The 15,401-nt window shown below is 49.9% G+C and overlaps 1 pseudogene; it reads right to left on the bottom strand.

Annotated features, from left to right (window-relative positions):
• Positions 1-10,978: 10,978 nt before the first annotated feature.
• Positions 10,979-11,910, bottom strand: LOC133080231 (NAD-dependent protein deacylase sirtuin-5, mitochondrial-like; annotated as a pseudogene).
• Positions 11,911-15,401: the final 3,491 nt, after the last annotated feature.

Raw genomic sequence — 15,401 nt, 5'->3', positions numbered from 1 at the left:
GTGTGGACAGGGAAAGTGAAGCCCAGGATGCTGACCTGAAGTCACGTACACATAGTGACAGAACAAGTGTTGGAACCCATGGCTCCAGCACTTAGTTGAGTTCTTCCTGTAAAATATTGTTAAGTGAAAACTCAGAACACAGAAAGTATGTACCTAATTATGTATTTTGATGAGATTAGAGCATTGAAAGTTTTTTGTCTCCCTTCCTGTGGAGTTTTTTAAATTCAAATCTTTATATGAGAGGAGCCCAAAAAAACGATGCACTCCCCTCCCCCTTCCAATTCTGGTCTCCCACCCAGATCTTTTCCCCGTTCAGCAACCATGTGGTCAATGACCACCTGGACCATCGGGTTTGGGCTTTACCCCTCCATGTTCCAGTTCATTCTTCTCTATCCCAACAGCCACTACCTCATTTCAGGCCTTTCATCAGCTCTTGTTTATTTTGTAGCCAGCCAGGTAAGTGTTCACCCTACCCCAGATCTTGCACCTCTCACTGTATCTGCCACATTTGCCAAAGTGAAGACATCTAACCAGGACCACCACATGCAGCTGTGCAGGTTGAGGAGTGCATGTGACTGTGTCACCATTTGCTGAAAACCCCTGAGCATCTCACCGTCAGCAGCAGTGGCTCTCACTCTTAGCTGAACGTTAGAATGACCTGAGCAGCTGATTGACTTCATTTGGGATGGGGCCTGGATCTCAGCATTTCACTGCCCAGGTGATCCTCATGTTCCAAAGCGGAGCAAGGGCAGAAGCAGCGAAGCCAGTGAGGAAGGTGTGTTTACAAGTGATTCAGAGGAGAACTCGTGGTCGCAGTAGAGGTGCTGAGAAGTGACCCAGCGCTGGGTGTGTTTTGCAGGTAGAGTACAGGACTTGCTGATGAGTTGGACTGGGGTATGAGGCAGAGAGGAGTCAAGGACGGCTGTCTTTGCTCCCAAGAGGAGAGACTGGCGTATTCATTTCTGTATCTCCTACACCAAGCACAGTGCCGGGCACATGGCCCTCAATAAATGTTTGATGAATGCATCTCTGCAGGAACCTCTGCACAATAATCAAGATTGTTTCCTCAGAAAAAAAAAATCATTTTACATGTCCGTCCAGAACTGCAAAGGGTCTGGGATTTTACTTGACTTCCAAGATAATAAACTAGCCTGTTATTTTCATGGGTGCTGGCACAAGACATGCGACTCCTGGGTCAAAGACAAAGAACTTTATTACTCATGGCAAGAGCAGTAGCCAGACTTCACATCCGAGCCAGTTACCCTTGCTTTCCCTCATCCCCACCCCAATCACAGGAGGGTGACCGGTGGGCCTAGCTGGAGGGACTGCATCACAGGAAAGCAACATCTGGGGAAATCACTCCTTTTATAGTGAACGGCAAGCAAGCATGCTGTCCTGGGACACGCTGCTCGCTGTAAACACAAGCCTGACAAGTGGCCCAGGTGAAGATACCAGCACAAACATGTAGGGATACTCAGGGCCGAGGCCTTACTGCCTCTCCCAAGAATGCCCTTTGTAGTGTATAAGACTGGAAACCCCCCACTGAGAAGGGGGGTCGTTCTTGCCTACAGGTAAGAAGAGAGGAAGCAAAATGAAGTTGCCTGTTCCAAGCCTACGGAGTAGAGGTCTTTTCCTGAAGAAAAATCTTAGGTCACACTAAATCAGACCTACACCCAAAAGTTGAAAAGTAATGATCTCACTACACTGTACACTGATTTAAAACTACACCTGGAATACTTGATCTCATTTTTGAGCATCATGCTTTACACTAGAGTGTAATACGTTACATGAAACTTACATGGTTGAAAAAAATTAGAATATCTCGACACATGAAATTCAAATTTCAGCGTCAATCAATAGTTTTATTGGAACACAGCCACACTTACTCCTCTAAATATTGTCTATGGCTGCTTTCCTGACAAAGTCGTGGACCATCAAAAGACCTGAACTATTTACCATCCGACTCTTCACAGAACAAATCAGCCGACTGCGTCTGCACAACAGGGTGCGGGCTGAGGTCTACTGGCTAAGCGACCACCACGCGAATTAGCAAAAGGAGCAACACTCGGGGTGTGCAGAGGAGGGCGAGAGCGCTAGGACAGAAAAGTCAGCCGGGAGAGCCCTGGAGCACGGAAGCGAAGGGGTACAGACGCGCACAGCCGGCAGTCCGGGCTAACACGGGAGGGGCGGCCGGCTGCCCACGAAGCGAGAGGCCAGGGCTGCCGAGACCCGCGCCCGAGCCCGAGCCATGCCGCCCCTGCCGACCACTCCCTGCCTGGCGCCCACGAGCCCCGTCCCCCTCCGAGCGGAGGCCCGCGGGTTGTCAGAGGTCCTCCCTCCCCGGAGCGGCCGGGGTCACGGACTCGCTTTCCAGTCCTGCGGAAGGAGACGTGGGTGAACTCGGCACCCTCTCCTCTAGTTACTCAGCCGTTCACTCAGTACACAAGCGGGGAGGTGGCTCCTCGGCACTGCGCCCTCCTCCCACTCTGACTGAGAAACTCTCAGTAAGCCCCTCTGCCCGATGCCCACCTTCCGCACGCCCCGAGCGGGGTAAGTCCACCCAGAGACGGGGGACCCTCGCCCGCTCCGGACGGCCCGCCGTCAAGCTGAGGGGAGAGAACGGCCAGAGACCGCGCTCACCCTCTACAGGGAGGGGTTCGGACCACAGCCGCCCCCCCGGGACCACGGCCGCCGAGCCCTCGGGATGCACGGCGCCGCCACCCCGACAGCCCCCGCAAACGCCCAGCTTCCGGCCTGCAGACGATTCTCGGACGCTGGGCGAGGCCAGGCGCGCGGGCGTTCCTGGGAAATGTGGGCGGCACCTCCCTGCGCAGGCGCACCGCCTGTCGTCGTGGCTCCGCCCGTCGCCGCCTATTTCCCCGCGCGGCGCGAGAGCACCTGCTGGCGCGCTGCGGTCAGGCAGGCAGGGCTGGAGGGAGCGGGGGCGTCCCCGGGGCAGCCTGGCCGCGCACCCCGACACCTCCTCCGAGCTGCCGCCTGAGCATGCCCTCAGGGGCGGAGGAGCTTGTTGGTGCGGATATTCAAACAGCCCCTTCTAGCCGCTCCCATCGCCTCCCTCCAAGAGTGGAGCAGCCGCTCTGGTCTCCAGAGGTGACCCTCACGTACCCGGCCGCCTGCTTGGACAGTCAGCCGGTCTCGCTTCCAACACTCACCGCCCCTTATATGGAACCAGATCTCAGCATCATATTATTTTACCTGTAAACATTTCAGTGTACTTTTTTTTTTAAGCAGGTTTTTAAAAAAAATTATTTATTTATTTATTTTTGGCTGCGTTGGGTCTTCGTTACTGCCCGCAGGCTTTCTCGGCGAGCGGGTAGGCTTCTCATTGCGGTGGCTTCTCTTGTTGCAGAGCAGGGGCTCTAGGCGCTCGGGCTTCAGTAGTTGTGGCACGTGGGCTCTGGAGCGCACGGGCTTAGTTGTTCTGCGGCATGTGGGATCTTCCTGGACCAAGGCTCGAACCCGTGTCCCCTGCAGTGGCAGGCGGATGCTTAACCACTGCGCCACCAGGGAAGCTCCCAGCTCCCCCCCCCCCCCCCCACACACACACCACACACACAGCATCTTTTAAAGTTATATTCCCTTTGCATTATTTAAATTAGAAAGCTCAATCCTTTTAAAAAGTAAAGTGAAGTACTGAAGTACATAACCAACACCAATGTTCACTCTGTCTTGTCCATTCTTAACCTGCCTCATTTGTCTGATTTCTTATTTTGTTGTTAAGAAATAAAACATTTGAAGTAGGCTCTCTCTTCCCACTGATTCCCGGCTGGCAGCCAATTTGACTCCTCTTAAAATTGGGGGGGGGGACTAGTGAGGCCCAAGACAAGAGAACTTAAGGCTGCAGGATTGTCCAGTTGTCACCGACCCTCCCGAGTCGGGTCCCAACAAGGGTCCTCCTGCCCGGTGTCATTCGAGCCAATAGGAGACCAGGCTGGGGTGAGAAGCAAACGAAGGCTTTACTCTCCGATCAGAAGGTGGAGACGACAAGCTCTCCCGACAAGTCGGCCAGGCCATGGTGGGGCTGCTTTATAGGGTCTCGAGGGCGGGAAGGGGGCGGAGTTCTGGGGGGGGCGGCCCGAGAGCTCAGTGTCGGGCGCAGCGTCTCTGCGCACGGCCCGCCGCCGCCATCTTGGACTGAGTGTCGCGCGCCTCGCTTCTGCGCACGGCCCCGAGCTGAGGTGCAGGTGCAGCCGTTTCCCGCCGGGAGCTCCGGGCTGAAGGGCCGCGTGCGAGCTCCGTGCCCGCGGCCCGCTGTGAGCGAGAGAGACTGGACTCAGCACAGAAGAGAAGAAAGGTTAGCCTTTGTTTTATTACCCAGATTCTATGTTTATCTCCCGGAATTGTTCATGGGCTTTGCGGGTGGCACGAAGCCTGGAGGGTGGTAGAAGCATCACCTTGTCGACAATGAACAATCTGTGATAGGAATAGGAAAGAGGTTTATCTGAGCCAAACTGAGGACTGTGGCCCAGGAGACGGCCTCTCAGTAGCTCTGCGGATCTGCTCTGGAGAGGCAGGGCTTTCAGCGCGGTTTTAAATCTTGTCAGAACAAAGGTCAAACGAGTCAGGGATACATTCCTTCAAGGTTTCCAAAAAGACCAGCACGGACGCAGCGGGACAGTATGGCCTTGGCGCCTGGGAGGGCAGTGTTTTCATCGAAGGGGTCCCAGGGAGGGCGGCATCGCATCTTTATTGTTAACATGGACGTTCCTTACTTCTGGTCAGTGTGCCCTTTTCTTTAATGGTTAAAGCAGACGTACGATGCATGTCATAGGCCACACGCAGGCTGTTCTAGTTAACATGAAATTCGAGTTAACTCATGTATAACGGGAATAACTTCCCCACACCTGAGTATGCGAAAACTTCTTCCCTCGCCTTCTCACCAAAGAAGAGTGGGATCAGGAAGAGGCGTTTTTCCCTTAAGGATGGTGACGAACTTCTAAGCAGGATATTGGCCGCAATTAAGAGGAAAGGAGTGACCTGGGGTCTTAGACCATGGCTGCGCCCCGCTGACTCAAAGTGTTGAAAAGAACCATCCAGAGAACCTCCTTCTAGGGGCTGCAGGAGAGGCAGCCTGTGACTCAAAGGAGAGTCCGGTCAGAAGTGTGAAGTCAGTCTTTACTGCTGGGCAACAGCTTCCCGGCAGCACGCTGTTGGCAGCAGGACTGAAGGCAGGTGTCCACAGGTGACAGCTGTTCCCTGCAGTGTGACCGGGCTGACCCCAGTTCCCTCTCATCTTCCTTATCCACCCGTGTCATGCCAGGCTCCAGCCCCCGCGCCACCAGCACCGCGGCCCACACTCAGCAAAGGTAGAATTAGCTCTGCATTTGTAGTTCCTACAGATTTCAGCCCAACATGCCAACCAGAGACTTTACAAATACTTTTAAAAAAACAACCCTCCACGGACATCTTCTCAAGCGAGCAGAGACCCTCCACCCACCCCAGCAAGCCCGATCCTTTGAGGATGTCCCCGGGGAGGAGGGCCAGTCACTGCCCAGCTGGGAAGGGCTCCTGACTCTCCGGAATCTAATTCCTCTGGACTCCCATCCCTGTCTCACCTGTGTGTCCTTAAAAATGTCATTCTTAAAGTTTATTCCACCTTTCTGTGTGCTGTCGTGGGTGCGCTGGTCTGTTGCAACCTTGTACATCAGACCAGAAGCCGTGCAAGAGCCATTATTATGTGAAAAGGTGAATCTTGGAAGCAGAGGACTTGAGAGTGGGCAGGATGCCAACTACAGGGAAATGGCGGCATTTCCAGGCGCGCTGGTTTGAGTCTTTCAATCGTGCATTTAAAGTGAGGCAAACCGCACAACTGTGTAATCTTTCTTTGAAACAAGCAGTCATTTGAATGTAGGCCTGGAGAAGGAGGCCACCTGAGCTCATCTAAAATGTGGCTTTTATAGTTAAATAAGGCTTTTGTGAGGAAGTTGGGGGCATTACAAGGAAGTAAGTGTCGTGACGGTGTCGTGGATGGAGCGCTCCCAGAGGTACAAGGGTCTGAGCATCGCAGGTTCTTGCGAGCTGACATACCTGTGGGGGGAGAGAATGGGGCTCTGAAATGGATATTCCAGAGGGAGCAGGTTCCTGGTGGTGGCGGGGCCTGTGGGGTGCAGCCTCAGCGTGAGGGCTCATGTGGGTGGCGAGGAGATACTCCAACAGCAGCGTGTCTGGGTGGGGGTCAGTCATCCTGTGGACACACGCGCTGAGCAGGAAGCTAAGACTTGGGGTGGAGAGGGGGTTTGTGGGCAGAGGTCTTCAGTAAAGAGGCCGGAGGTGGGTGGCCAGCAGGTTTGCAGGAAACGAAAACACAGTGAGCATGAAGCTGTCTCCTGGGTGCCAGGAGGTTTAAAGGAAAATAAAGCAAATAATTGAAATCTGGTTAAGCCTTCTAATCATGCTGTCCTGTCCTCTATGTATTTTTCTCATGAGGATAAGAGAAATGGAGAATCTAGGACATATTTACGTGCAATGAAGGTAGATATTGGCCATCTTTCACATATCGGAGATCTTAAGCTTGTAAGAAAGTGAAGAGAATGTTTAAAATGTAATTTTTTGTATTGTGAAAATGGTTATATCCTGGAGAATTAGAGTGGAATCGCCGTTTCACCAGTCACTCCTCATGTAAGAGAAAAGCGTACCTTTAAGTCTGTAGAAATCTTTTTAGCAAGTTAAGCACAGGGCATTCTGGGAAGATGTCTCTGACAACTTTAAAAAGTAAAAAGCAAATAAAAATCAGTGGTGTTCAAAGGAGCGGCTTTGCTCCAGTCTTTTACACTGAGTGGGTAAAAATCCCACAGCTCTAATGCTGCTACTAAATTGTAAAAGCCAGTAGGGAATATAGTTCATTTTATTATTGATTTAGAAATTAATTTTACCCCATTTCCAGGGTTTGAGAGTATTGTTACTGAACAGCCTTGGGTCTGCTCGCCCACCGCACAGCAAAGTCAATTTGCTGGCACCGGGTTTTGGTGAAGGAAGGTCAAGTGTTTAGTTGCAGGACACCAAGCAAGGAGTCTGGGTGGCTCGTGCTCAAAAGACCCAAACTCCCAGGCGGCTCTCAGGGAAGGGTTTTTAAAGGCAACATTTGGGGGAAGGCTGCTGGGTGACTTTCTTCTAGTTTGTTGGAGGTGAGATAACAGGGTGGTGTTTCAGGAATTTTAATCATCAACCTTCTGATTCCAACCAGTCTGGGGTCTACGAGCTGGTGGTCAGCATCAACCTGGGGGTAGGGGGGTGATCTTAGTTCCTGTAGAATACTCTAAGGTATGCATCAGATTGTTATGTATATCTCTTGGGAGGAACCAGGACTCTGTTTTACCACTGACCTATTGAAGTTACCAGAGTTTTTACACGTGTATTTGGAGGTTTTTCTCTCACCAAGACGAATTTTGGAAATATCCTGGGTGGCGCTAGTTGCACTGCTGAAGCTGCAAGATTAGGGAAGGACTAATGCGGCCCCATAACATGTGGATGTGAAAACAGCTAGAAGTGGTTTAAGCTCAGACCCAGACAGAGGTCAGCAGAGATGGCCCGAGTGGACTCCTCATTATGTACATGTACTTCCTGAGGAAACTGTGGCCTGAATCCAAGGGGGCTGTTCTGGGAGAGGGTGGTGGTCCTGAGCCCTGAGAGGCTTTCCTAGGAACTGAGCAAGAATGCTGACCCCAATACCGATTGCCTGGCAGAGGAGAAAGTGATCTGAGCAGGGAGTCGTCCACGGGGACGGTGACAAGCAGATCACGTGCACGGGCTGTCGATTTTTCCCCAAAAATAGATGCAACTGATCTCCTTGTGCTTCATTTTTAATTTGTCTCTCTTTCCATTCACTGATTTTCTCTTTGAGTCTGTCCAGTATCAAGCTTATCCCATATGTAGAGTAATTTTTACAAATTCCAGTGACTCTCTTTCCAAGATTTGAAGATTTCAGTTTGTTTCGTTTTAACATCACCTGTTGCTGCTTTATTTCTGATTGCTTTTTAAAAATTTTTCTTGTTCTTTTTTAAAATGGAAGTTATCCCTTTTTGTATCTCTCTGAGCATGCCACATATACTTATTTTGAAGTCTTTATTAGTCTGTTCCAAAGTGTGAATTTGGAGTGGATTCACATTCCAATTTTTTATTTTCTTGGAAAGCTTTTTTTCCTCTCTCTCTCTCTCTCTTATCCTGGGCTCATACTTCCCTGCCTAGTGGGGTTTTTTTAAATAAAAAATTATTAAAATAATAATAAATTAAATTTAATAATTTATTAATAAATTATTAATTTATAAATAAATTAAATTAAATTATTTAAAATAATACATTCATTCATTCATTTATTTATTTTTGGCTGTGTTGGGTCTTTGTTGCTGCACACCGGCTTTCTCTAGTTGCAGCGAGCGGGGGCTACTCTTCATTGCGGCGCGCGGGCTTCTCACTGCGGTGGCTTCTCTTGTTGCGGAGCACGGGCTGTAGGCATGCATGCTTCAGTAGTTGCAGCACGCAGGCTCAGTAGTTGTGGCTCGCGGGCTCTAGAATGCAGGCTCAGTAGTTGTGGCACACGGGCTTAGTTGCTTCACCCTGCCTAGTGGTTTTATGGTTGCTTGCACCTGACCCCTGGCTAAGCCATAGTCCTACAATGACATTTTAGGCCTCCCCTGTCCCACGGTGGTTTCAGAGTCACGCAGAACCAGGACGTATACCAGCTGGAGGCTTGGTTGTGAGGCTCATCTCTGTGTCCCTACCTCTCCAGTCTCACGGTCTAGGAAATGCCATCTCCCCAGGTGGCGATCAGCAATAGTTGTTTATTTTTTCCCAACTTCCTTTCATGACCTACTCTGCCTCTCACTTCCAGCGGTGAGCCTTGTGTGGAACATTTTTAGCTCTCTTTATCCCATAGGATCAAACTCGCAGTCAGTTCTGCTGACTTCTGGTCAGAGCACAGCACGCCCCAGGCTGCCGTCTTCTCTGTTGTGCATTTCTGCAAAGGGAGTATTTATCTCTTTTCTGCTGGATCTTTTCTATCTTCAGATACTCATCTTATCCTTGAGTTTATCTAGGTATACATATCTAGGTTTTCTATTTCAGTATTTTATCTGTCACTGCTGTATGTTTGGAACAGAGAAGGTACATCAAAGCATGAACTCTCCATCTTATCCCTGGCCTTTCTTCTCTGCCCCAAGTCTTTACGTCCAGTGGCTACTAAGCAAGGGAATTTTTGTGTCTATTGATGCAGTGATGTATATGGGTATGAGCTGACCACAATTTACCAAATAATCAGCTTTGATGAGACAGATGGGGAAAGTTCATTGCAGGTAGATTATTTCTGAATGACTTAGTAAATTATGAACCAACTCTCTCTTTCATGCCTGAACCACTAAAAGAGAGGTTGGATTACAAAATCTGAGAGATCTGTTCCAGATTCAAATGACCTCTTATCCATATTAAGTCATCACTTAAGAGGAATACACAACAACTAGGTTGTTTTTGAGAGTTGAATCAGTGAATTTGTAATTACCACACTTGAGTATGAGCTCATTAGCCAGTCTCATCCTAGGATGTATAACACCAGAGGACATGTTACAGCGTCATGACAGAATATCCAAGCCTGTGAAGGACTGGGGTAAAGCTGGACACATCTAACCTCGGTGACCACCTACAAGCAGGATGCCTCTTATTTAGGAAGGTCCTTTCCCTCAACCCAAGGCAGAGCCTTTGCCCATCAGAGTGAGGGAGTCCCCCACCCTTCTGGAAGAAAGCAAATATGGGTTTGGGCTCAAAAGCATGGGTTTCGGAATTTGTGAGCCTCAGTCCCAGCTCTGCCACTGGTTGACTATGAAATTGGCAAGTTAACGCTCTCTGCCTTCATTTCCTCATCTGTTGAGAAAGGAATAATAGTTGTCTTCCCTCCCAGAACTACCATGAGCACTAAATGAAATAATGAGTGTAAAGTGCTAGCCTGGAATAGCATGTATGTTCCTCCCAAAATTAATAAACACAGAATCACCATATAATCCAGCAATCTGGGTATATACTTGAAAGAACTGAAAGCAGGGACTCGGACAGGTATTTGTACTTCCACGTTTACAGCAGCATTACTCACAGTAGCCAAGAGGTGGAGCCAACCCAGGTGTCCATCGATAGACGAGTAAATAAACAAAATCTGGTCTGTCCACAAAATGCAATATTATCCAGTCTTAAAAAGGAAGGAAATTTTGACACATGCTGCAACATGGATGAATCTTGAGGACACATAATGTGAAATAAGCCAGACACGAAAGGACAAATAGTGTATGATTCCACTTATATGAGGTCCCTAAAATGTGGATCTGTCAAATTCATAGAGACAGAAAGTAGAAGGGTGGGTGCCAGGGGCTGGGGAGGGGGAGTGGGGAGTTAGTGCTTAGTGGGTAGACTTTCAGTTTGGGAAGATGGAAAAGTTCTGGACATGCGTGATAGTTGGTTGCACAACACTGTGAATGCACTTGACACTTCTGAGCTGTACACTTAAAAATGGTGAAGATGGTAAATTTTATGTTATGTGTATCTTACCACAATTTTTTCTTTTTGATGTAGAAAGGGATTTTATTTTCCACCAACCCTTGCGCAGAAATCACAAATACCAGGGTTTTACCCCTCTACTTCCATCTTTGCCCAAATAGCAAAAATACAATCAGGATAATTACTTTTTTTAGACAATCTAATTACAAAGTTGTTTCCCGCCCAGTAACCAACCAAACACATCAGAGGTATCTTATGTTTAGGTTCAAACCAAATAACATGAATTGACTTGAGAAATTCTGTGACTTCTCCTTCTAAACATGTTTACTAGTGTTGCTTCTAAGTCCCCATCACTTATCAGCAGTTTGGATTCCAGACGATATTTTCAGACCTTTCAGTATTCAGCTCACCATCCACAAGACTGTTTCTCCTGTTGGTGGCCTGGTATTTAGATGTGCTGTGATTTCTTCCTTCCTCAGGGCAATTAAGAAACAGTTTCATTTTCATGAGGAGCGAGGGCTTCAGGAAAGTCGTCCCACATGGCCCCTGGAAATGAAACGTGAATCTGTTCATGGCTGGGGTGGTTCCCATGTTAAATTCGGCCACTGGTGCTCCCCGGGCAGACACCTGGGGGGCAAACATGGCGGCAGGGTAACCACAGAGGAAGTTCCCACCACCAGACACAAGTCACAGAGGGCCAGCTCCCTGTCAGCCTCCTCCAGGATGGCAGGGTCCAGGTTTTCTCCAAACCACCCCACGTGAGGTCGCAGCAGGCCCACACATCCTGCCTCTTCACACCGGCGAAGTTTCTCCACTGGGATTCTGACATCTTGAGTTTCAGGTTCTGGAGCCCCTTTTCCTGATAAAACTGGACAAATTGGACTCTTGTAATTCTCAGCCACAACTCCACAAGAGGTACATCGAGTTTTAAATAAGCTACCATGGATTTCCAGAAGGTTCTTGGTGCCAGCCTTGTGGTGCAGCTCATTGATGTTCTGGGTGACGACCACAACCCGTTGGCCCTGCCGGTCCGGCCGGGCCTCACACTCGGTGATGGCCAGGTGCCGGGCGTTGGGCTCCTTGCTCTGCACCACCTCCCGCCGGTAGTGGTAGAACTCCCACACCTGGGATGGGTTTCAGGCAAAGGCCTGAGGCGTGGCCAGGTCCTGAGCTTGCCATTTTCTCCAGTAACCTTCTGCTCCTCTGAAAGTCGGAACCCCACTCTCAGCACTGACACCAGCCCCTGAAATGATGACTGTGTGCTTGGCTTTTGCAAAAAACTTCCAGAAGCCCGGCCGTATTTGAACTTGGACGAGCCATTGTTAGGCAAATCTTGGTTTGTGCAGAGGCTGGAGAGATCAATCCCCAATACAGCTGGGAAAGTAATTAGCTTGGGACAATCCGGAGAGGTGGCATCAGGTTTTCTGTGTCGCACTGATTATTGAGATGGGCTCGTTTCCTGCCCCTCCCTTGTCTCTCGGGCCGCAGCTGCCCCAGCGCTGTGCTGGGAAGACACCGGGCCTCGGGCCTCTGCAGGTGCGGCTCTTACCACAATTTTTAAAACAAGAAGAGCCACGTGACAGCCTCTGCACCTGCTGCGTAATTACTGTTCATTGCTTGCTTTGATCATTCTTTTTTTTTTTTTTTTTAATTAATTAATTTTTTTTTATTTTTGGCTGTGTTGGGTCTTCGTTTCTGTGCGAGGGCTTTCTCCAGTTGCGGCAAGCGGGGGCCACTCTTCATCGCGGTGCGCGGGCCTCTCGTTGCGGAGCACAGGTTCCAGACGCGCAGGTTCCAGACGCGCAGGCTCAGTAGCTGTGGCTCACGGGCCCAGCTGCTCCACGGCATGTGGGATCTTCCCAGACCAGGGCTCGAACCCGTGTCCCCTGCATTAGCAGGCAGACTCTCAACCACTGCGCCACCAAGGAAGCCCTGTTTGATCATTCTTATTGAACAGACCTTCTCCAGATCCTGTGTTAGGACTGCTGCTCCCAAGAGGAATGAGACACAGGCTCTGCCCTCAGAGCTCGTGGTTGAACAGGGGCGAGGCATCCACACAGTATGGGGAGTAAAGTGCTATAAAGTGCCCTGGGTGATAAAGGCCTGTCGACGGCATGAGGGGCACTGGGCGGTGACTGGCCAGCTCTTCTTGAGAGACCAGTGGAAGTCAGGAATCCTTTCTGGAAAGTGTATCACGTGACCTGAATCCCAACACCCAGCAAAGTGGTCATCGAGCTCTGGAGTTTGCTGGGGAGAGAATCTGGGCAGTGCAGGGCCTGGCATGTCCTGCTGCATTGGTAGCCATGAGGAGGCCGGGGCCAGCAGCAGCCGGGGTTCGAGAAGGAGGCAAGGGCCAGACCCCAGAGGGCTCTGGGCTTGTGAGAACCATCCGTCAGCAACACCAGATTGGTTAGCCTGTTTTTCATTGTTATTTCCAGACTAAATAGCAACTGGTAAAAAGCCAGAAAAGCCTAGTGTTTTCAAGCCTGCTCAGAGAGAATGATCCACATGGGTCTGTGAGGCATCAAATGCTTATTCAGACCCAAATTGCTCATCATCCGAAGGAGTGCTTAGCTATTTGCACACAAACCTCAGTCTGACATAAACCTGCTACTTTGTGCAACTCCAGCAGCAGAGAAAACGTCTCTATTCGTTTTTCTCAGCAGTGTTTCAAACTGAGCTTTATTGATTATGACCTTGTATTCATTTCAAATAAAAGACTTATGTAACCAGTTTTATTTAATATTCAAGAGCCTTGCGTATTCCCAGTGAATCAGGAAACTAATACGTTTGTACTGGCAGCTACACACAAACCTAGGCTCATTGTTGGGGACGACAACCCACAGCCTGAAGCGTGTCCCAAAGTTCTCCGTGGAATGTGAAGGAATCCCCGTCCACTATAGCCAGAAGACTGTTTCCTGTGAAGTCAGCACAGCACTGCTGGGTCTCTAGGGGATAAAGCATACCACTGACGTCCTCATGCTTTGCTGGATGGCAGCACTTCTGGTTTCCACCAGGCTGTAAGGAATTCTCACCGATATTCCAGGGCAGCCCATTTCCTGCAAACAAATATGTTCTTAGGGGTCTGCCCTAGTTCACCACGTCCATCCAGAGCAAGAACTCACCAGGGGCTTACAAATATGGCCTCCTGTTAGAGAAGGTATCAAAAAAATCTTATTTCTCGCATCAATTTCAGGGAATCAGCACCAAATAATTCAGAAAGCCTGTTCTTTGCAAACAAGCCAGTGCCATTTTGGGTTTTGTATTGAGTGAAAAGACTTAGAGCATGTCTTTGCATGCTGCCCTGGCTGTGACGGGCATCTGCAGAATCTCCTAACATCGTTCTCATCACGCACTCAGGAGTCTCGGGGCTGGGGTTCGTATCGTTCACTCCTCTGTGAAACTTCAAGTCGGCACCTCAGCTGATCTGTCAGTCAGTCTCGTGAGCACAGACCAGCAGCCACGCCGTGAGATTCCCGAGTGACAGTGAGAGCAGGTAATTTCACTGCGTTTCCTCCCTGGTTGACAGAGTCTGACGTTGCTCTCAGTGTCTAGAGCGGTGATTCTCAGTCAGTGGTGACTTTGTGCCCCAGGGGCTTTGGCAATGCCTGGAGGCATTTTTTATGTCATGACTGGGACTGCGGGGGAGTGGGGGGAGGGATGCTACAGCCATCAGGTGAGTAGAGGCCAGGGATGCTGCTAAACATCCTACAATGCACAGGGCAGCCTCCCTCCCACCCTCAAAGAACTGTCCAGTTAAAACATCAAGAGTGTCAAGATTAAGAACACCTGAGTGCCTCCATTTAGTCCTCTCAAAGTCTAACTTTTCTGCCTGACAAAATCTTCTCCCTTTGTAGCAATGGGGGTTATAGCAAGGTGCGAGGCTGGACTACATTTCCCAACCTCCTTTGCAGTTCAGTGTGGTCGTGTGACCGGTTCTCACCAATAGAATGTGACCTGAAGTGATGTCTGTCCCCTACTGCTGGCAAGATGTAGATGACAGCTAGGCTGTGGTAGCGCCACATGTTGGATCCTGGATCCCTGAATCATCCCATGGGACAGAGCCACCATCAGCTAAAAGCACATGCTGCAGTCTGGCATGTGAATGAGAAATAAACTTCTGTTGTGTTTGAGCCAATAAGCATCTTTGGGTCTGTTTGTCACAGCAGCTTAGCTCATCCCAGCTAAAAACAGACATTCCCCCAAAAGCCCATTTTGGCCCTAGGAGCCTTAGGAAGCTGAGACCTGTGAGTGAGGCAGCCATGGTGGGAATCTTTGCCCTGGGGTTAGCATGGGGCCCCCTCCCCTAACTGTCAAAGCGCACTGCCAGGGGCCCTGCTTTGCTCAGCATAACCTCGACTCCAGAATACGTTGTGATATGATCCCAGCTCTGTGTGACCTCGGCTGCATCGTAAGGATTGGGGCACTTGAGTTGCCAATGACAGAATTTCAACGGGGACCAGCTTAGGCAACAAAAGGAAGAGGCTGAGGAAACCAAACTACAGTGAAAGCAGCAGGGTGGACCTGCTCCAGAGACGGCTGGAACAGCAGGACTCCCCTCCTCCACCTCTTGCCTCCACTGTTCTGGGGGTGTTGGCTTCATTCTGGATTTCTGTGGTCGAGCCTCTTCACACAGGAGGGAAAAGGCATCTTCATCCTTGAGCTCATATCCTCACTTTGAAAAACTCCGGGAAGGACTTGGGTTGAGCATTCCTGCTGTGGCTGGAGTGGGGTGTGCTCGGGGAACAGTAAGGAACAGAGCTGTCCCCACATGAACAGTGAGCGTACACACATTCTACTCGGTGGAGATCTGCTCGCCTGCCCAGCGACCCATCTTTTCCCCAGCCCTACTGCTCTGAGCCAGGGGGTCGGGCTGTAGCCTCGGGGAGCACGTCACAGAATTGTTT

This window comes from Eubalaena glacialis, chromosome 19, assembly GCF_028564815.1.
Source record: "Eubalaena glacialis isolate mEubGla1 chromosome 19, mEubGla1.1.hap2.+ XY, whole genome shotgun sequence".
Taxonomy (NCBI): domain Eukaryota; kingdom Metazoa; phylum Chordata; class Mammalia; order Artiodactyla; family Balaenidae; genus Eubalaena; species Eubalaena glacialis.
This window is presented reverse-complemented; position numbering and strand designations above follow the sequence as displayed.